The sequence below is a fragment of the Stegodyphus dumicola genome, chromosome 8 (genome assembly GCF_044657685.1).
Source record: "Stegodyphus dumicola isolate Sdum_Otavi_A_Nest chromosome 8, ASM4465768v1".
Lineage (NCBI taxonomy): Eukaryota > Metazoa > Arthropoda > Arachnida > Araneae > Eresidae > Stegodyphus > Stegodyphus dumicola.
Genome location: NC_140775.1, coordinates 57,652,861 through 57,676,436, shown reverse-complemented (window position 1 = coordinate 57,676,436; position 23,576 = coordinate 57,652,861). Strand labels below are relative to the sequence as shown.

Here is a 23,576-nt window from a genome sequence, read left to right as displayed (position 1 = left end):
GAAGACCTATCTATATTCTTCCACATAAACCAAATTAGATCCTTCAATGAACCTGGCGAATTCTCGCACAGGCGTGAATTATATACCAGCCCAGAAGAAGGGTGCAAAATAACCCTTTATTAAATCAAACTAATTTAACAGAAAGGCACGGACTTCGTGCGTTACAAAAACACCGTTCACTTGCGGCGGTAACTAAACGTAGACTGTAATACAAATCAAATCTTAAAAAAATAAAGAATGCAAGAACGCACTTCAAAATTACTCCTACGAGATGGACTCACAGAAATCTAACCAGTGTGATACTAAACTGACAAGGCCAAATGGCTTACTAGCGTGACCGCGAAATAGCAACGAAACGTGCGCTTGGCTAGCGAAGCACGCTTTGAATAAACTGAGATAATCACACGTTTAAGTAGCACTTCACTTCACTTTAAATTTACATCGTGGTGAGAGAATGTGAGGGGAAGTTGAGAAGTTTAGAACTGGAAAACTTAAAATAAATTTGTTATGCAAAATAAGGAAAACCCTACACTTTATTATAAACGTATAATTTGCACTTAGAAGTGCATGCAAGTATCATTAGCCCTTTTTTTTCTTCGTTTACATTCAAAACAGCTAGTTTGTTGGTTAGAATAATCTCCACCCTATGTATTGAAAATCTCCACCCTATGTACCTGAAATTTCAGAAAATTATTTGCATTCCCCCTCCACTTTCTAAACAAGTTTCAAGTGAGAGTTAACCCTTATAAAATACATAGTTGTGAACTTCATGATAAAGTTATGATTCATTGTAACTCTTGTTGTCTAAAATTTGTTGCATTAAAAAGAATCAATGCAAAGGAACGTTATAGGAAATTTGAGATTCTTAATAAATATGTAAGTGGATCTTTTAATATTGTAAAGCATCTTGTTCGAAAATCTGGATGTAGGGAAAACGTCGTTGGAAATATTTGTAGCAATTTTCGTAAACAGTGCTTCGTACGTGCGCTCAACAGTACGTTGTAAACCACAGGGCATTTGCACTATACGGTGTGTTTCAAATTCTAATTTCTTTGAAGGAACAAATCAGTAAAAACAGCGTATATAAATAATCAAAGGAAAGGAAACCAAAAACGATTTCGCTTCAAATTCACTAATAGTATTTTTTGTTAGGGTGCAGCCACACACCTATGCGAAAAAAATAATCATAATTCACCAAGAAAACAAAACAGCAATGAATTGAGAGCTTCAACTTATGTACCTATGTATGTGTGATAATTTAAGAATGACGCATATAGATGCCAAAGCATACAATAATAAAAGCTTGCAGTCATGTCAAATTTTTAAATATTCATTTTATTTTAGTTAAACATTTTTCGGTCACAACATTCTTGGCACACTAAATTGTGCCTGCTGCAGAACGTAACATATACATTTGTGATACTGTTGCGGTAGGAAGAGAACACTGCAGCAGTGTGTTTGCGGCAACAGAAGCAAAAGTAAAGTGCGTTGCATTCAGGACAAAATCTTAATTCAGAATAGATTAGTTTCAGTTTCAATACATTTTTAATGAATAATTAACAATGCTGTAAAATTATTATTGGTTATTTTCGTTTTAGTTCCATTTAGGTCACCAGCGTTATGCAAAAGTCATATGATATGGATTAATCTAAAAAGGTTGCATTCCAAAAAACGTTATTAAAACAATTATTATTCTTATAATAGAAAGGAGAAATACCCAAATTAAAATGAGAAATTAAGAGGCTATTGATAATTTAAGTTATGACTCCGCCCTTCAAAAAGAAAAAGGCTTGGTGACGAAAATGCCTTTTTTTACGAGCTAAAGCAATAGCAAATGTAGACAAACGTAATTTCAAAAATATGAGTCATAAAATTCTGACCAAAATAATTATTTAATTGATTACAAATTATCAATTTTGATAATACTTTAGAGTAATGTTAAAATTTTCAGTTCAAAAGTCTTTATGTTTTAGAGTCCACATAATCATAATTGTTCAGGGAAGGCTTTTCATAACTTTTCACATAATGTCACAAATATAAAAAATTTCATACACCTATTATTTATTCTGAATAATAACAGAAAATTTCAAAGTTTTATAATATGCTGATTTCCATATTTAAAAGATACTTCTTAATATCATAAATATAGTAGTCATATTGCTGAAATTATTGTTTCATTGTTATAATCTTTCATTTGCAGTTCCTTATTTTATGAAACTGCATGACAAATGTAATAAAAGTTTTAATTACAAAATGTTGCACATCATAAAGTCACGAAAACATATTGTATGATATTTATGGGAATTCATCTCGAAATTATTTTAATTTATATTTAATCGAACACTCAAAGCAAGCGGGATATGCCATTAAAAATTCTAAATTTTGAAATTAAATATCTTGTTTAATTTTTTCCTAATAGAAGACAAACTATTCGAAATGCACATTTGTTTTTTTTTAAATGAGCAGAAATGTTTTCTAAATACTATTATCGGGACATGGGAACAGTACAAATTAGCTTTCATAGTTTTTTCAAAACTAAATATTTAAAACATCATTTTAAACATTTTTGTAAGTTTGAGTCATTTTAAACATTTTTGTAAGTGGAAGCGTATGCTTACAACTAATGGTTGCGAAAACAAAGGTTCTATAATAGCTCTTGTGGATACGATGTATGCTTATATATATAGATAGATAGATAGATATAATTCAATATAGCAATAGAGAAAATAAAGGAAATTATCTCCTAGGAAATTCGAAATGAAATTTAGAATGCGAAAGTGTACTATTGTGCTAAAAATTGGCAATTAAGAAAGCATTTTTCAGAGCTCAAGAGGGCTTCACATTCTAATGAAATAGTTGTGCTAGCCGTATGAAAAAATCACACTAATTAAAGATTGAAATGTCTTATATGGATATATTGTTATTTGTTATTGTCTATCCACAATGTTTAATCCTTTGTTAGAGAACATTAATTAATAACTGTTACTTATTCCTCAAAACCAAAATTAAGACTGTCAAATTTATTAATATCTGTCGAGTCGTACTTAGATAAAGGAAGTAATTTAAAATAAGAAGCATAAGCATCTTTCATATTTCTTTTTCTTATACTTTATTCCTTATGCTTATACTGGCTATATATGCAACAGTATTTCATGACCGATTTTACAAGGCTACGTCTATGAAACATTTATTCTTTACTAACTTATCCAAAATAATTTTTAATGAAATTTTGAATAAATACAATATGACAAATATAAGAATTTTGTACACTGACATTAATATAAAACAATAAATTCAAATTTTCCAAGTTTCATTAACGGCATTTTAATTAAAAGAGATTGCTTTGATAGACGATTTTAAACAATTTTAAAAACTATACTTATTTACATACTATTATATATGTAAATATATATTAAAATGCAATTTTTACGAAAACATAAATTGTATTACTTAAGTATAAAAAAATTTTTAATTTTACATTTCTATTTAACATTATTCATTCAAATTTTAGTTGCATTAATTAAAATGTATTTTTAATTATCATTTCACCAATAAAGGAACCAAAATGAGTTCTATAAAATTCGGTTGTGTAAACGCGAATGGTTTAGAGATGAATCGGAATATCTGATAATTTTCTTTACAGGATTTCAGAGTATATGATTAACTAAATTTAAAACTCTATTCCTAACATCAGGATCAAAACTTTTCTCATAAAAAGCTATTCTATTTAACATTATTAATTCAAATTTTATTTGCATTGATTAAAAAGTATTTTTAATTATCAGTTCACCAATAAAGAAACCAAAATGAGTTTTATAACATTCATATATGTAAAAGCGAATGGTCTAGAAATAAATCGGAAGATCTGATAATTTTCTTTACAAATTTTCAGAGTATATTATAAACTAAATTTTAAAATCTGTTCCTAACATCAGGATCAAAATGTTTCTCATAAAACGCTGCAAATATACATATAGTGAATAATTTTCTCTTTAATTTGCAGAAGACAATTCTTGAGAGGAAGAATTGTTTCGAAATGTGTAAAGCTTTTCTACAAAATTTATCAATCTAGTTTTGGCTTTTTTGAAATTTCAGTATAGCGCATTTATCTGGTATTTATAATAGACTTCAAAAATTAATTAGAATAACTGAAATGTAATCTACTGTTCTCTTCTGATTTAAAAACAAATTTAGGACACATTTTTGTTTTCCTTTCTCAGCTTGATGTAGCTTTATATGTTTTTGTTTTTTCAACTGCAAATAGTCCCTCCCCTCCCCAAAACATTAATATTTTAAAACATCAAATAATGTTTTCCTCAACGTTTTTTAATTGTTAGAAATATAAGTATATTAATAGCAGTTAGGAATGTAAGCATTTAACAAAAATTAATCTTTTGTTAAAATCAGTGTACACTTTTATGAATTTAATCGCAAATGGTTTTTACAGACAATTAAAAAATTAAAGATCGCGCGTTCACCAGTGAAAGAAGACGAATTACGCTTTACTGAAATGGCAATATCAGAATAGCTTTTGCATGTAAATTTAAGGAACAGAAGTTTAAGAGGGAGCAGCGTCCACTTTTGTACTTTTTCAAAGCTTATTTAATACTTTTAACATTGTTAATGTATTTTTTTTCTATTTTTGTAGAACATAGTTTTTATTTCCGTTAGTTATTAACTGAAATTTACTCGAATGCGAGCAGAAATTCATTTTAACATGGAATATGGAACAAAGGAAAGAAATTTTTACCATTAGCATTTCCTGCACATGTGAAACTTTATCAATGATTTAGTAATTCCCCCGGTGTATTTAATGAAAAATTCTTCCTGTATACCAGCACTGTTCGAATATCAGCCACAATTTTGATAAGCGTGCAGAATCAAATCTAGACAAGCTCTAGGATTTTGATCTTTTTCTTTGAGAAATTATTAAACAACGAAAAAGAATAAACACGAATAATTCATCACTTACATAATTGATCTGCCCTTCTTAACTCGTTCGTGTGTAGTTTATTATCTATTCATTTGAATAGTGGGAAAAATGTACTCCACCCCGAGTTCATTCTTTCCATATATCACCAGCCTCCATCTCGCTTCATGAATACCTTTCTAGAATGCATCATAAAAAAGACAAAAAAAAAAAAATTCACCTATTCTTATTCCTACCTAGAAGGGGATTATTCGATCTTCAGAAGGTAATGTTTAATTAACCTTCTATTCGAGTGACACATAAAAAAAAATTCTTTCCTTGTCACGGAATCTCTGAAAGTTTGCTGCAAAAAGGACTCCGGATTCATCGATCAAAATCACTTTCAAAAAAGGTACGAGTAAAAATTATATAAATTATATATTTTTTTTCCTTTCCTTCCTCCGAGTTTTAATTGGTTGCATTATTGGAAGATACTGGAAGTATTTAGCAACTCATTAACGTTAGTTGATATTTTCGTTTTTCAGTTTACGGCTTAAGAATAATAGATTACGAAATTTCTGTCATGCGATTGACTTTTAATAGCGTTCTTTGACATCTTCATGCTGGCTTAAAAAGGCTTAATATTGATAATTTTCTAAATATTCATCACTGAGTTCATATTCTCACAGTTTAGGCAAATGAAATCATTAACGAAGAGAAAGCTTATACGAGAATTTTAAAATTTTAGCATTCCGTTTATCCATAAAGGCCTCTAAAACTGTTTTTAATACGTTACGATGAAAGATAAATTAAATATGGCAAATTTGTATGGATCTTTTCTTTCATCCAGTAGACTTGATGTATACTTACTTGCACTTTAAGATAATGTTTTATCATCTTCTGTTTAAAACGCAATTTTCATTATCTCTCGCACTATTTAAAATAACTATTCAACTTTTTAACATGAACTAATTTCATTTTGTAATTTTTAATAGCCTGAAGAACTAATTTTACCAGTTCTTTAGCAACTTTTTATTTTGGCCTGAAATATCTTTAAAATGTTCTCTTTTCATCTCCTGTCCTGTTTAAGTGGTTAAATTTACAATAAAGGAAACAATGCATTTTAAAAGAAGGCTCACATATTTATTCAAAATAAACAGATCTATAAAAAATTTTTTGCTTGAAATTATATTCCCTGTAATTGCTGAATTATTATATCTAACATCTTGTGTCTTGTCCGGAGTCACACAGAATCACAGCTGTGATAAACATTGAATTAACGCATTTTACACTGTTAGGCCTCTAAAATACAGTACAATAAAAAATGTATCTAATAGATTTCAAATTGACCCCATGCATGGACCTCAGTAAGGTAGGAAAACAATTAGCATTGCAGCGCCTGTGTAAATAATTTGCACCAGTTACACCATTCAGAAGTGAGAAAAAGAGAGAGAGAGAATACTTAAATAGTATGTTTTCTTGATTTTCCACTTTGTGGGAAAACTTCAGCATGTCTCGTCGAGTGTCTTCAGCGTGTCTGTATTGTTTGACAGACGAAGAATTATCCCTCAAAGAAAGTGCGAATTATCCTTCCCACCTCCCTTGAAATCAGTCCTCCTGTTAGGCGAAATAAAGTTGTAAATATGCAAATATGAAATCGGTGAGTGTGCTCGAAGAACGGATCTTTTGAAGGCAGGAATAGCACCAGGATCATTCCGCGAGCAAACAAAAGGACAAGCATGATGTGCATGTGGCAGGTCACTCAACAGCATTAAGAATTTAAAGCGAATCAGGGTCTGTGTTACAATAACTTCTGTCAGCACATACTCTTGTTTGCTGAAGAGGGAAAACTCTGTGAGGCGCCAGTTTCCGCAATGAGAGTTGATTGTATACTATATGCGTATACTGCTATGATGGTGCAATGAACGCCGCATGTGGACAAAGGAAAAGCAAGATATTATTCTTGTGGACGAATCTCGATTCATGCTACAAATCCGTGATAGTTTTATCAAAATGTGACCGCACCATGGTAATAGCCATCAAGACCTTTGCATTATACATAGCCATATTGTTCCATCCCCTAGAACTATAGTTTGGGATGTCATCTATTTCAATCTTGCAGCCGCCAGACACAAATTGCCAGTATACTTAATTTTGGAATCTGTTGCAGCCCCATACCTTCAAAGATTGTCTGGGAATAATTTTCTGCAGGTCATTGTTCGACGGCACATACCACATTCTTCCAAGATACACCTCTCATGACTACCCAGATAAGCTTCGGCGGCGTGTGAAAATAGCATAGACACATACCATCCGATATCACTTTCTTTCAATGTCGAAGCTTCTGGCAACTGCTATTACAAGTTGTAACGACTGAGGGGGGGAAAACTCATTTCTTCATATTCCGCATTTCTAACGGAGCTGTTTAATCAGTTCACTCTTGTAGTATTTGTCTAGTAAATATTGCTTTTATAACTTTTATTCCTTTTGGTTTTTCATTTTGGATGACCTGCAGTATATATATTATTAATATAACAAGTATATTTGAACACAAAATGTTTTTAAATTCTCTTATACAAACATACCTCGGTGGACTTTGAGAAATCAAAAGCTTCTTTTACTTGGCTACTAAATTACTTCAAAATACTTAATAACATCAAATTTTAAACATTGATTCCAAAAACTTTAAATGACACATTTTGTCACTATACAAGCCCATTCTACTCGCATGAAGAACTTTAATTTATTCTGCGTCGTCATTAGTCAGCACATCGATTTTTACAGTGAATTAAAATATTTTAAATATTATAAAAGAAATCATTTACATTTCATTTCTTTTTTTTCCATTCATTTTCATACTGAAGTTACTATGCTTCGTTTCTGAGTAATTTTTAATTCAATCTATTTCCCCTTGAATATTTTTATCATCTGAAGACATAATTAGGTTTTCTCGGCTGAAGAATGCATTAACCATTTGTATGATGTTACGGTACAGTAAATTATAAATTAAAAAACGAGTAAAATAAAAATTTCTGTCTCAATAAAGTTGAAAGATATTAAATTGAACTTTATTATGTACATAACATATAAAAGCCATTTCGGATTATTTTAGAAGGTTTAGTTCAGAATAAGAAACATCCTTTCGTTTCAACCGATTGAATTGGAATAAAAAACATTATTTCTGTTTCATAAAATTGAATATTTTTTCAGCGGTATTGTTAAAAGAATTTCCATAAAATATGCTTTCCATTTTAATCAAAAGCTATAAAATATCATTTCCGTCATAATAGATTAAAAAATAGATATAAAACATCTTTTGTTACGGAAAATTAAATACTTGCTTCGTTGGTAACGCTAAAGAAATTTCGAGAATTTTTTTTTAATTTTTGACCAGGATTTCATGATTAGAATATACGCAATATTTCAAATTACTTTAATTTTGTTCCAAATCATGAGCATTTTTAAAACAATTATCATGTATATTTTGTAATTTTTTCTTGAAAGTAAATCTACTAGATATATTAAGTGCCTATAGGCGTTTTTTACTATTAAAAAAAATCTGATGTGTACACCACATGACTTCCTTGTACGGAATATTAAATTATACGCATTTTTTCTTGCATTTCATTTAAACTTATTGGATTTAATTAAATCTACTTCGCCGACAGCGCATAAACCACAATAGAATAAATGCATTCTTTAAAATTCATTCTAGTATTTGTTTACCATAGCGACACTCTGGCGCTAGATTCGCTTAACAGTATTAATAATTATATAACAGTTAACTTCTATAATAATTATATAACGGAAACTAAGTTAACTGTTATATAATCCAGTAATTATATAACAGTTAACTTATATATTTCGTTCATATTATAACTCATAATGCACAAAATTTATATCATTTAAAGAATAGAATTATCTAATCGTTGCCACATGTTCTATTAAAATACTATAATAAAGCTAGAATGATGTATAAAAGAAATTAAGCAAACAAAACAAAAAAAAAGAAACAGTTTTTCACAGACGATTGAGTATTTCTCATTTAATTAATTCAGTTCTCACTTCGCGAGAAGGCAAAAATACATAAAAACTCAAAATATCTATATTAAAAATTACGAACTAAATCTTAAACACTTATTTCCTCGAAAATATTCCAGAAAGAATTAAACCTGATTTAATTGGCAATAATAAATGAATGCGTTATCTTTGTTGTTGCGAAACTAAGTTTCTCTAGATTGGCAACAAATCCACTAGTCTCCTGTTTCAAATGTAAACATCAATGGCCGCCATCAAAAAAGGACTTAGCGGCACTTAGACAACTTTAAAATTGTTGATAATTCTAAAACTATTGCATACAGATTTACTAAAGGCATAAAAACCTTAACCGGAAGATAAAAACAACATAATACAATCATTTTTAAAGCAAAAAATGTACAATTTACAAACATATAAGAGTAAAGAAACTGAGATCACTGAGCCGGGTAACAGAGTGGATATATATATAAATATATTTATATACGTTTGGTGCGGCCTATTGCAACCAAAATACGAGGTGCACATCTAAATGTTATAGCAGTCCTATATACAAAAATTCAACGTCCTGAGGCTACTCGTTTTTGAGTTATGCGAGATACGTACGTACATACGTTCGTACAGACGCCACGAAAAATTCTCTTCAGAATTAATATTAAAGCAGTTTTATAATTTTATTGGAGGAAAAGAGTATTTTATTCTGTCCTTACGTACAGATATCACTCAAAAACATCGTTAAATTGCATTCGATAGCTGTCAAAATCGATATTTTCGTTGAAATATGCTGCCTGAAACTTTTCGCGATTACAATACTTCCTTTTTACTTCGTACAAAGAAGTAAAATAGTTCTCAAAGAATCAAAATAGTAGCCTTTTGCATGTAAATTTCGGCGGAATATTTGTAACACAATTTGCAGAAAATGTTTTCACTCGAGAAAAGGAAAAGTTAAAAATAAAACACTCATAATTTCGAGAAACGACACCTTAACAATCTTAAAGCTGCAATGTTAATAACAAGACAAATGAGTAAGTAGTGTTAATTATGCATTATTGAATATTGCTTAAACATTTAAATGAGTTTTTTATTTTAGTTAATTAAACGATTATTCTTGGAAATTTTACCGTAATAAATCTAAAAATTCTCAATTGTTGCAAGGTAAGGAAAATTTTAATTTTAAATTTACACTTTAAAAACTCCTCATAAATAACCAGTGACTAGTTTCGGAAGTGATATTGAATTTATTTTACTGTTTCAGATGTGCACCATCATCTTTACTCTTTATGGCGTGTGCCATCACTAAAGTTTACATCAATATTTCTTAATTTCTGAGTTTTCTTTATCTTCCTCAATAGCTTCCTCTCTTACGCTAGATGTCCGTTGTTTTATAATCATTCTAAGTAACAATGAGATTGGGTTTAATTAGTAACTTCATTCTGAGAAATAAAGCTGTTTGTTCCTTGAAATAAATTCCTTCATTTTATTCTAAATCAATCACAATCAAAGAGCGAATTCTGCCAAATGTAAAGTTTAATTTGATGTGCAACTTTACATCTTTATATAGAGGCAGTAATATTTCGGATTTCAGGTTACAGACAGGATTAAATCACCCTTTTCAAAATAATATTCAAAGGTTATTTCAGTATACTGATTTCGTTAAAGGCGCTGTAATATAGTAAATTGCTTAAAATTGCGCATTAGGAAAATATCTAAAACCTCATAGATGGTTGATTGACTGATTATCTGAAAATAACCCAATGCTTTCTAACTCAGATACTTTATTGCCTTTACCGTGCACTTTCGTAAAGAAACCTGTTCAAATTCATTTTACAACATTAAAAATTATAAAACAATAAAACATTCACGCAGCTGGGATCGAACTTTGACCTTACTGTTAATGTTCAGCGATCTTGTCTAATTAGCTATCGTTATGTGATCGACTTCATATAATACTCTTTTACGTAAAGGGTGTCAGCCTGTAGCTGATGCTAAAATTAAGCCCAGTATCCAGTTTAATATTTTCATATGCATTTCAGTACAGCAACCTTCCTCTTACGTAGGTAGAAGTAACTAGCCAAAATAACATTGTACCCTTTTGTCATCCTTCTAAATGAACTGAACGGATAACTAAGAAAAATATAATATATTCAAAAGACCATGATGACCTTGTAGAATCATTAAGTTTATCGATGCAGGAGACGTAAAAATATGCAATGCCTTCACCGGGACTCGAACTTCGGACCTCCCGTTTATGCGTCAGTTACATTACGAAGGCACGTGGAAAGGAAGGAGAAAATACCTTACATATTTCCCCGTTTAAGGGTGACTAAGGATAAAGGGAGCCCATCGGCAGATCCTGATCGTGACGAGCTACCGACCAACACATTTTAGTTCGTGCCACTCGTAGAGTCATGAGGCTTATCGATGCAGAAGGCATGAAAAATTTGCAATGCCCTCGCCGGGATTCAAACTTCGTATCTTCCAATGATGCGTATGATGGGCTATTCAGTTACACCCCGAAGACACGCGGAAAGAAGGAAAAAAATTCGTACCTTATAACCTTCTATGTGGCATTTCTTTCAGTGGACAAAATTTTTGCTTTGCCCAATTTGACACTTATGTCACTTATTATTATTATTCGAAAGCTGCCTTACTATTTTTTATCTCCGTATATAAGCACCAATCTTAATATATCTCTCATACTTCTCTTTATTATTTTAAAGATTATGTATAACATAACCGAGAAATGTTTTCCTCCAACATAATTAAAGAATCAGATAATAGTCCTGTCACTTCTAACCTAACATTTAGAAAAAACTATATTAGATATCCTAATTTACCTGCAACAGGAAAATTCACAATTATTTTTATAACTGTTGCTGTTACATAAGCTTTAAATGTCTTGATGGAGCCTTGGAAAAACAATATTTAATACAGATTTGGGCTTAATTTTCTTACAGCAGGTAAATCAATTTAACCAATTACCTTCATTACGCCCGTCAATTACATTCACTCAGTACCTTCCTAGCACTGTTACTTGCTTAGACTTCCTTTTGTTTAGAACACAATGAACGTAAGTGAGAGAAAGAGAGAGCGACGGGAAGGAAGAGAGAGGTTATTCTCCACATTTATATTTCTCGAAAATATAGGTGAATTACTACTAGTATTTTTTGCCGAATATAATACAGGCTATTTCTTTTTCTTAAGCATTTCAACTATTTTCGAATTAACTGGGTTTTGAGTTTACCGTGAAAATCGTCCCCAATATTACCCCGGTTAAAAATTTATAAATTTTTAGCAATTATCTCAAATTTTCTAAAATGTGACGAAAGATTAAATCAAAAATGGCAGTGTTAGTTTGATCGTCATTTCAATCTAGTAGCTATTTCTCCCCTCACTGTTTCGAAATACATTTATCTAGCAATTTTCGCTTTTTATTTCCAATATCTCTCAACATCCGTCCCACATAACATTTTAAACTAGGGTCTTAATCTCTTGAAACCTATTGGCTAATTTCCAATTACTCAGACCTTTCCTCCTTAGAAATATATTCACGGGAAGTTGTTATTCTAAGCTTACGGAGAAATTCTTTTAAACTGCTTTATTTTTCATTTCAACTTTCAATTCTTTTTCATCCAAACTTAATCTAAAATTTGTTTGCCGTCGCCAGTTAAATTACTAATATCTTTTCTTTTGTACCAAAAACATGTACTTTGTTCTGAATTGAATAATTTACATTTGTCAGTCTGCGTTAATAACGTCCCAACAACGAGGACTTTATTGCATTTTTATTCAAATAAGAGTTGTATAAAAGTGTAATAAAAACGTAAGGTAACGATGTAATAAAATCAAAATTGAATTAAAAGTCTTTTATGATTAAGGGATTGGAGCTGTACAACTTAAATTGTTAAATGATACTTTGCGAAAAGTCTTCTTTACCTTTGCTTAGCTTTTATTCTTTGTGGTTTAATCTGTTTCATTTCAAGTTGGGACTGTTTCTTGTACAAGGAGACGTGTATTTATTAGAAGGAAACACTTTTTGGGAACTTCATTTAGAAAACTCTAGATACTCATGTAGATCACTGATTTTTCATGTCAAATATATCAGTATGCCTTGGAAGTAATAATATATGCGATGTGATATTCATCGCTGTGGGGCTGTTAACGCGCACATAATGTGGACACATATGTAATACTGGACTATACTTTACTTATGCTATTCAATAAAACAAATTAAACATGTATGAAATCAAAAAGAGAAAAAGACGTAGCAATGTTGATGGTTTAGTACGTAGAATTCATAGAACGTAGTAGATCCATACTGAAGAAGAAGAATTATAATTGAGTAGAATGTTAAAATATTGAATATGTAATGAATAGGAAACTTGACAGTCCAGTAAGACTAAATATTCATTTTTATTTCAGTTGACTTTTGTGGTCACAATTTACTTAGCACTATAAATGAGCCTATTCAAGAAAATTTACGCTTTTAATACTGTTGCGATAGGAAGACAGCACCGCAAAAAAGCGTCGTTACAGCTAGATAGGGAAAAGCTAAAGGGCGCAATTATACACTGTGAACGCTCACCAAGAGAAGGCTTCGGTTTAGGTCAGAACAATTTAGGATACAGTTCTCGAAATTTTGAGTTCAAGTACCGAATAAGCTAAGACATCACCTTTATGCAAGTTCTGCGGCATAGATTAATCTGAAAATGGCGCATCGCAGAAAAGTTATTATTACTTTTAGAATACAGAGAGGAAATACCTAAATTTAAAATGAGGAATTAAGAGGCTGTAATTAAGTTATAAAGCTTATTTACATATTTTTTTTTACCTTACACATACACATATAGATATATAGATAGATAGATGGAACGCAAAGTTAATTAAAGCATCACCTTTCTGGTTCTCTTAGGCCGTGTAACATTATTTACGACCTTTTCGTAGCTTTGCCTACTTGAATTTTTTTAGGTGGCCGCGGACCGCGAGAAATGAGTTTTTGGGCCGAAGCTCTCTTCCAGACTAAAACAAAATTTGTAAGAAATGACGTGTGAATAGCGTTTCATATAGATGAAAGTTTCATGGAGTTACGTCTATCCAATAAATGCATATCGCAGTTTTCAGAAATTCGAAGCCTTTTGCTCTAACTGAAAATCAGCCTGAAATCAGCGTTTTACTTACTGTTGCGCTACTTCGAATTTGAATAGCATAATGAAACAGTAGAATAGCGAAATTAAAAAAAATAATTGACGAACTACAACGATGATTGACCGAATTCTAACTTAACCATAGGTAACCGTCTCTGATAATCCTTCACACCCTACATTTCGGATATAACGAATAAAATAGGTAATTTGAAGTTTTGCTTACTTTGCTATAAATTAATCAAAGCTATCACCTTTCTGTTACAATTTTTAACGCTAGTTTCTGAATTTGAGTTTTTATTAAAGTTGTTCCCATTCCCAATGTTTGATGTTCAAAATGCATCCGATAAACATTATGCGTATGCGTTATAAAATACTTGCTTCTAACAGTATCATCTAATATAAGTAATAGCAAATACTAATGTAATCAGTCATAAGAAAATCAATATGTGTAAACTAATATAAGGAATTCAGTTTTTCTTGAGCTTATTTAAATTTGATATACATAATTATTTCTTCTGTAGTTCAAAATTTAAATGATAACATATTTCAAACCAAAGCGAAATTATATTTTATTAAATGAATCGTAATTAAAGCAACAATCATTGAAGCAAATGAAGCTTTTGCAACCTAATTAATAGTAAGGAATACCTTATACACGCTATGTAAATTACATCAACCTTTATAGGTATGAAAAGAGATGTTTCATGTGCAAGCTGTTACTAGCAAATATAGAAAAGGAATGAAAAATCTCGGTACTGAACTTGAAATAATGAATAGTTTAATTTTATTTTTATGCAATATGCTCACTATTTTTATTGAAGTTTATTTTATTAAAGTTTTATTGAAGGATTCATGCATTGTAACATGGAGAAAATAAATAGAGAATCATTAGGTTGTTTTAAAATAGGAGGCATAAAAATTCAACAATGCCCTCGCCGATACTCGAACCTTGTCCTCTCGAATACACGCCGAGTGTGCTATCGTTACACTACGAAGGCATGTTAGAAGGAGGGAGAAAATTTCTCCTCATTACACGACCTTATATACTACCTTCTGAAAAAAGGGTAAATGCATAAAATTAATATTTTAAGCTGAAGCGACTGTTTATATTATAATTATGTATAATACAACACGTTAAGTTACAACAACTTAATTAAGTTAAAGCGACCTGGATTTTAAAACTTTGAACTCCGAAAATAGTCTATATAATGGCAAGCGTCTAATTGTTAACCAATATTTTACAAATTATGTTAAAGAAGGATTTCATCGTGATACTAAATACGAAGATATAGTGTTTTTGCCTGAATTGCACATTGTGCATCGACATTCTCTTCACTCTTCACTCCCTTAAAAAATCTTTTTCCCATTATTTTGGCAATAGTCATGGTAATAAGCAAATTCTAAAAACAGTTTTTTTTAAAATATATATCTGACAAAGATAAAATTATATGTAAGATAAAATTCTAACTTAATTTTTAATAGCCCATTAAGTCTCCTTTTTAAATGGTTGTTTTCGTTTTCTAACCTAAATATAGTAATATAATCGTAATAAGTCTGTTTGAACTGCATTTCAAAATTAATCGGTGTCAAATGATTCTTACATAACGCTAATGACCCATACATAATGCGAAAAGTGAAAAATTAAACCATTCAAGTTAAGTCTTTTAGCCAATAATAATGGTAACTTGCAAATAAAATCTTGTAAGTAACTCATAGAAATAAAGTGAAATCATATATCTGTTATTCATAGTCTAATTTCTGTATTGTAATGCAGGAATTTTAAGCTTTCCTTCTATCTTTATAAAAACAAAACTTTTATGATTAATAGTATACTGGACACAGCGATTTACAAAACAAAATCTGAGAATGAATTTACAGAAAGCAAAAACATTGTTTATAATGAAACAAATAAAATGAAACACCAATCATTAGCATAAATTCTAAAATGAAGATTTCGTTCTGAAATATATCTTCCTGACTTTGTAGATCCATGTGTAGTTATTCCTGTTCCAGTGGTCTGGTGAACATTATGGTTGTGGTCAACACAAAATTATTTTTGCTGAAATTACTGCAAAGATGATGAAACTTGGAAATTTTATTTAACAAGGAATTTCAATTAATAACCAGCAACAGCATTATGCTAATAATTAAGTAAAATTATTTCTTAATGATCTCCTTATTGTTTAGTAGGGCATCTGCATACAATGTATTTTTATTTGCGACTTACCTTGCCCGAAAATGAAAAGTTGCATTAAGCTCAGAAAGGCTCAAAGGTTATACAGTTTGGTTAACCTCTAAAGAATTGACCATCAGCGACCTTTAGATATTAGTAGTTTACTCTACGTTTTATTCGTGGTGGCTACAAAGGTTCGCTCAACGTGAATCTGATCCAATTGTTCTTAGGAATTTCTTTACGAATCCTGTATTCTTCCTAAGGTAAATAACTCTATGAAAGCTTTTTCAAAATGTGTTATATACCATAATACTTACCCTAAAGTGTTAGTTACCAGCCTATAAGAATTTAAGATGTGAAAAATATTTAAAAATATAGAAACCTGATCTGAAACCATTTCTCATCATAAAGATCTAATAAGATTGTAAGGATCTTAAGTTGTACTAAACGTTTATTTTGTTTTAAAACTATATTATCCCCTCTTATTTTCCACTTCAGGCCAGAATTAAACGCGTTAACTTGTTTATGCAAATTGTACTTGCTAACGCCCAAGTGTTTAAGTTATGGCTTTTTGCCAAGAGTTAGATAGAGAGAAAGTGAGCCGCCTTGCACTGCATTACACGCGAGTTTTCTTTCAGCTGCTGTCCGCCTTTAAGGCCAGATGTTTAGTCCTCTTGATATTTAAAACGTATTGTAGTTTTCGGCAGTTTGCGTACTACATACGTAATATTTTAAAAGGCCAGTCTTAAGTATTTGTGTAAACTGTTCAAAGTCAGCTCTTATTTAAAACCTTAGTTAGTAGTTTTATATTTTTATGTTCAGACCACAAGTAGTTGGTCTCTGTATCACGAAGTGCGGGAGCACCTGTAATATTGTAGAAAATAAAGGGGTAAAGTTAACCCTTCCTGCTTGTGTTGTCCATTCCACATCATCTACTTGAACATAGCTTGAGTAATCTCCCTGCTCCCATTCAGGGCACGTCATGTTCCCAAAACCCAGATTAAAAGGAATACAAGTCCTGATAAGACGAATAAAGGTATGAAATTTTGAAAACGTCTACTACAATAAGAAATGAAATTAAGTCGAAGCAAAAATTGTTTTTAATTAGTATTAGTGCATGTTCCTTGTATTATAAGGTTTAAGGCAATAAACTATGGTTTAAAGTTTTATAAAAATTACCTTACGATTGTAGAACAGTCGAAGATACTAAGTTACTGAAACAAATTTATTAGAGGCTGGAGAAAATTTACAAAATAATCATTTCTGCTTTTTGGTACTAACATGATATACCGAAGATCTTTTTCCAGAAGAACATACAATCAAATACAAACTTTTCTTGCCTTATACGTTGGGCACCTGTAAAAGATTTTTTACTTTTACATTTGTAAGAGGAAATTGAAACTTGTGGGGGGCAGACAGGAAGAAGTCAATCTTACGTTCCCAGGGTAACGCAGGAGTTGGTTGAATGGCATTCTATTTTGGAACCGTACATCACTTAAGGCTTAGCTTAAGGCTAAGTTGAATAAAGTGAAGGGTATTATGCTACTTGCGGAAGAATTTTATTAGAGGAATTTTTCTTATTCGTCGGAGCATGGCAGAAAATGTGAAACTCTTCAAAGGCAAGCTCATTTTTATGGTATAACAAATTTCTTGTCGCATTCTTCTGTCAGTTTTGGGAGTATAAAACTCGGGAGATAGGAGCAACTAAGAACTGTTTCTTTAACTTTTTTTTAAAATTTATATCAAGGATATATTTAAAAGTAAGCTGAAGAACCGTATTTTATCAGTTCATAGTGTTGCCTTTTCCTGTTGATATCAGATTTAATGGAGCACAAAAAACTGCATTCTTCATTCTGAAGTTTAATAAGATCTTCATTCTAAACTTTTACTCTTAAATGTGAGTTCTATGTATTTTAATTTAGTTTAATTCTTTTCATAAATAGGAAGTGTTAATATATCAATATTTTTACTTAACGATTTTAGAAGTTTGCTTTTGTGCAGTCTGCGTCTTAGATTAGGTTGTAAAGGGCATTCCACATTTCTCATATTTCCTCCTTCGAAAAACCTTATAGCCATGCAAGATTGTTACATTTCATTCAGTTAGATTATTTTTGTCTCTGTGAAAAGCCTTTTTCAAAATATTTTTATTCAGTAATTAAAAAAACACATCGTAAAAATTTGCTTTGAAGTAATTTCTAATCTAAAATTTTGTTGTTTGTGTTGAATCTTGGTGTATATAAACAGCTTATTTTAAGTTTATTTTTCTACTTCCATATTTTGTTACTCTAAAGCTGTACATTTTGTGATTCATATCTGCTTTTTTTTCATTTTGGATGAAAAATATCTTTCGTAATTATTTTTTCCTATTACGCTTACTATATTAGCTTATATATTATATACGCTTACTATATTTTAAACAATTTTATTTAAGAATTGGCCTATGTAAAATGAATCGGAAAACATGCAGTAAGTCAGTAAATGCCAGCATTCTATAAGGTGCAATGATTATAAAAGACAACCGAACAGTGTACGTAATAGTATGGTAGTAAGTTAAAAAACGAATTACTAAACTGCGAATTAATTATGAATTTTCTCCCTTTTCAGACTCACAACAGAAAGTAATTCTAGAAATAAATGCTTTATTATAATCATATCATGAACAATAAATTTAATGTTTCAGTCGAAAAGTCTCTTTCTGCATATAGAATTGGCCCTTCTATACAGGTAACTTTAAATGTAAAAATATTAATTACACAGACAAAACTAGTTACTGAACGAAACTTTATAACTGAAGAAGAACAGTATTTCTTAATTAAGGTTTTATATATTTGCAACATAGATATTAATTATAATGGGATATTTGTTCGCGAATGGGCGTGGCAATGCGCCTGACTTCTATATAGAGAAAAAGGTGTTGTCCTGTTAATCAAAATCAAGCACTTGCAGATGCTATAGCGTATGTGGGATAGTACCTTAACTTCAATTTCCATAACCTTCAAGTTAAGCAACGTCCATTATCTTTAAAAGAAGTTCAATTTAATGATTGAGTTAAATCTTGACTTAACGAGAAATTGAAGTTCAACTTTCCTTAACTGTTCTCAGTGTGCTTTAGTTACTTCATGTATTAAGGAAATGTTATTCGATTTTTATTAGAATACATTTTATGCAGGAATCATGAATAATTCTTTTGAGTTTTTCAGACGTCATGAAAAATTTTGATTTTTTTTTTTTTTTTTTTTTGTATCTTCACCTATATGCTTACATATATTTTATAAATTTAAAAATTAGTTTACTGTTTAGCTACAGGAGTTTCGACAAAATTCTGAAAAGTCTGTTAAATATTAACAATCAGAAACGGTTTAAATTTAATGAAAAAACAAACTACTAGAAAAATGCTTTGCATACAATTAAATAATATTGACAAATATTTTTAATATTATTTCAGAAGAAATCATAGGCTATAAGTAAAACCTTTTGCTAAGTAAATTAATTTTACTTGCTTTAATTTCATTCCTAAGAATGTTAATGTTTTTCGCATAAAAATCTATAGTGTTCCTTAGAAACTTTTCATTTATCACTTACTGTTTTTTTATGTCCTTTCCTTAGCTCTGCAGAACTTTTAGATGCATACAAATCTCTCTTGAAAATATTCGAAGGTGTCACAAACATCTTTCAAGGACTCTGGTATATTTCAGTTGAAATTTATTCAGACTTATGCACTCCAATTAGTACTACATTCAAGGATACTACATTCAAGGACCGATTTTTGGAGTCCAATAAGGATATTGTAATGATTTTTAAACCTTGTACCGTCCTAAACCAATCAATAAGGAAGATATTCAACCACAGGGAATCCGACGCTTGAGATTTCATTTCCTGCTTGGAAGACTAGTGATTTTATTGTTTGTAAAGCCTTAAACAATAGATCACTGTCTCCCATCGGTGAATGAAAAAAATCAACACACATGACGGCTTATGGAGAGATTATTATTCAAACCATTATTGCTTTGGTAAGTGTTTTTCTCTTCTTATATAAACGTATGCGTTTACAGTATATCTCGGATAACTCATTTAAGTTCTATGTATAATGATAAATAATGTCTTAAATATTCAGGGCTTAACATATAAATGTGCGTTTGTTTACTGTTTGTAATTTAATACAATATTGAATTTTTAAGGTGAAATTCGTCATTAACAGTTATCTCAGTCTCAAATATACATATTCTGCTTCAAATCTTACCATTATTATCGACCATATTTGGAGACATTTTGCCTTACTAGATAGGAAGTTTATGTTTTACAGTTCACTGAATATCTTCAGATTGTTTTCTATATCCATGTTAGAAGCAGAGTTTGGGGGCAGGAAATGTGTTTAATTAGTTATGGGTGTAATAAAACAACCGCTGATTAACGTTCGTTTTCATTGACTGTTTAGCGAATGTCTTGATTAATATTTAAGATTCATTTTGGCTTTCTATTTGAAATCTGGGTTTTATAAAAACTGAATAAAACGTTAAGCAACGCTGAAAGTGAAAACTTCGGCCAAATTACAGGGAAAAGAAATTCTTCATTTGCTGATATCATTTCTAGTAATCGGTAGGTATAGCCGTTAAATTTAAATGCATTTCAATAAAAAAATATGTAACCATAATGGAAACAAAAATTTAATTTATCCAAACCTCCAGGCATTTTAGCGTCATATAAATATATAATTTACTGTTGCTTCATTATCTGAAAGTTTGTTCCCAAAATACATTCTCCAGAAAGTTTTTATTTGCATCCTTATTTTTAGACATTAACATTGTACAATCTTATTGCACTTTTTAATGATGTCTTGCTAATTTGTTGCCCTAATTAAATCACATTAGTGCGAATGTATGTTTTTGTTAAAATTACTGTCATCGTTTATAATAGAATTCCTCATACTGATCAGCGAATATTTCAAGCCAGCTTTGCATTATGGAAATTTGTGTGGCTATAACCCATGTACGACAAGAGCCATGGTCGAAATAACATGCATAATACCTGAATTTCGAATGCACAGTTCGTCGTATATCCTTGATATGTGTGTTCATGGTAGCAGACATAGTCATGCTCTTGTTGCACTAGCTTGCAGTCGGGCCATGCTCATAGACCCCAGAAAACCATCATTGGCTGAAAGACGCATACTCTTAAGCAGTAGGGTGTTTGATTTAAATATAATGGATGTATATAATGTAAGATTCTCACTAGTGTAATTCTCAGTTACTGTAGAAAGTGACGAATCTTAGGAACTAGTTAGCCAATAATCGCTCAAGTTCGTGTAGCAAGAAACAAGATGGAAGGGTAACTAACCCTTTATTATTCAAATCAGATTTCAAAAAACTCCGTCTTGGAGTGTACAATAAAAGCCGACACTTAAGAGACTAAAAATTAAACTAAAACTAAGATTAACTAAAGAAATATGGCCGAAGGTATCAAGATTATAATCGAGTTGGCCCCTTAACTTTATTTGACTACGAAGCTTATCAAGGGCCTGAGTATGACCGAGCGTAATAACAGCTTTCAGAGAGAGAGTAGCCAAAAGGCAGACGCGCGCAAATCAGAAACTCTGATTCTCTCTAACTCTGTAAGTAGACTTCGTGGTTTAAATGCCGCTCCTCCTCATTAAGTATTCAGAAAGATTCCAAAACTACGTTCTGGCCGGAAGTAGTAAGTTGAAGTTAAGAATTTGACAGGAAATGAACTTAAAATTTAACTGTTAATAAAATTATCATAATCCTTACAATAAATACAATGGACGTAAATATGATGGATGTATATAAAATATGATGGATTTATTTGGTTTGGGACAAACATCGTTACGGATAAATGCTTTGGTAAATTCAGCTTCAAAAGATGTCGCTGATATATAGTTCATGCTATGCAGTATTATTAGCACTTACCAACCATTTCCTCAAATCAAATTTTGCTTCGAGCTTTCTACAGGACTGAGTCATCCATGCCTCATTGATGTCAAAAGCTGTGTCTTGTTAGCCACAACATCAGGCGAAGTTACTGCCTGCTGTTGAATCTGATTTTTCCTGATGCACAGTTTGTCGTATGCTATTAGTATGTTTTTTTCGTGTCAGCAGATCCAGTCATGCTCCTCTCCCCCGCTCTCTTTTACCAGCTCTTGCAGTGGGCTCATCTTCATAAGTTGTGGAAACAATCAATGACTGGAAGAAGCTGTTATGATAAAAAGAATCCCATTTCTTTGTCATAAGAAAAGAGCAAAATCTCTTTTTCAAGAATTTGTGTGTTACATATATTCAAGGAATCCTATTCAAGTGGCTGTACTGTAAGAATACCACAGGCCTGCAGAGGAAGTGGGATGATCTAGGCAATATTTTCTTAGCATTCTTTAGATAGCTCACATGTATACCTAAATCTTGTCGCTGATAGAGTGCCTTTCTTCATAGCAAGTGATTTTATTACCTTAAGAAGATAATGTCTTTCAATAAGACAATGATCTATGCTAATATTGCGAAGAATATTAAGGAATATTTCTGATGATGGAAAATATATATCTTTATAAACACGACCCTAGAGTATGAAGCAATAGAGTATTTGTGGTTTGAGCTTAAAAACAGTAATTACGAGCAACTTAACTCTATCCGTACAATTTACAGAACTGAGAAGAGTCTTTTGCTGCAGTCATAACACCATATATCAAAAGATGTCTGCCAACATGTTACTGAATCAACGCTGTTTAATGTGAAGGCTTTATTAGTGCAGTGAAAACGTCTGCTACATTAGATGACGTGTTTAATATTTTGGTGGATCTCTTTTTCAAGAATTCTAGTTTTATCACCTTGAAACTGTTATTTATAGTTACACTAAAAGTTAATCAATATGCGATTATTATATCATATATATGGTAAGAGTTTTTACACTTGTATATTTATCTGTTACTGGCGAAAATTTAATTCTTCGTTCTCTTATCAGGTTCTTCACGCAACTCTTTAGCAGAAACTAAACTAAAATCGAAAGCAAAATGAAAGGGTGAAAATTGATTTCTGCTTTCGATTACGTTTCAATGCTTCTACTCCCACATCTGATTTTTCCATCAGTGGGCGCAGTCTAAATTCATATTAATTACTGAGTATTTTTGTTGCAGTACTGTCTTTTTTATATGATTATTTTTCGCTTTACAAGGACACCTAAGTTCTGTGGAAATGTCTCTATATATTTGCTTTATTATCTCTTTGCGTTAAGTTAAGAGACACTAACCTACTAAATTAGAAGATGTATCTATTCAAGCCTTTTTTATGAGGCAAAATATCATTTAATCTGA

At 31.0% G+C, this 23,576-nt stretch overlaps 1 long non-coding RNA gene across 1 annotated transcript in view; it reads left to right on the top strand.

Annotated features, from left to right (window-relative positions):
* LOC118189470 (uncharacterized) overlaps positions 1-20,133 on the top strand; it is a 174,780-nt gene extending 154,647 nt beyond the window's left edge. Inside the window, exon 4 of the long non-coding RNA XR_015042845.1 lies at positions 19,868-20,133. This is a non-coding gene — a long non-coding RNA (uncharacterized LOC118189470). The remainder of the gene's footprint in view (positions 1-19,867) is intronic.
* Positions 20,134-23,576: the final 3,443 nt, after the last annotated feature.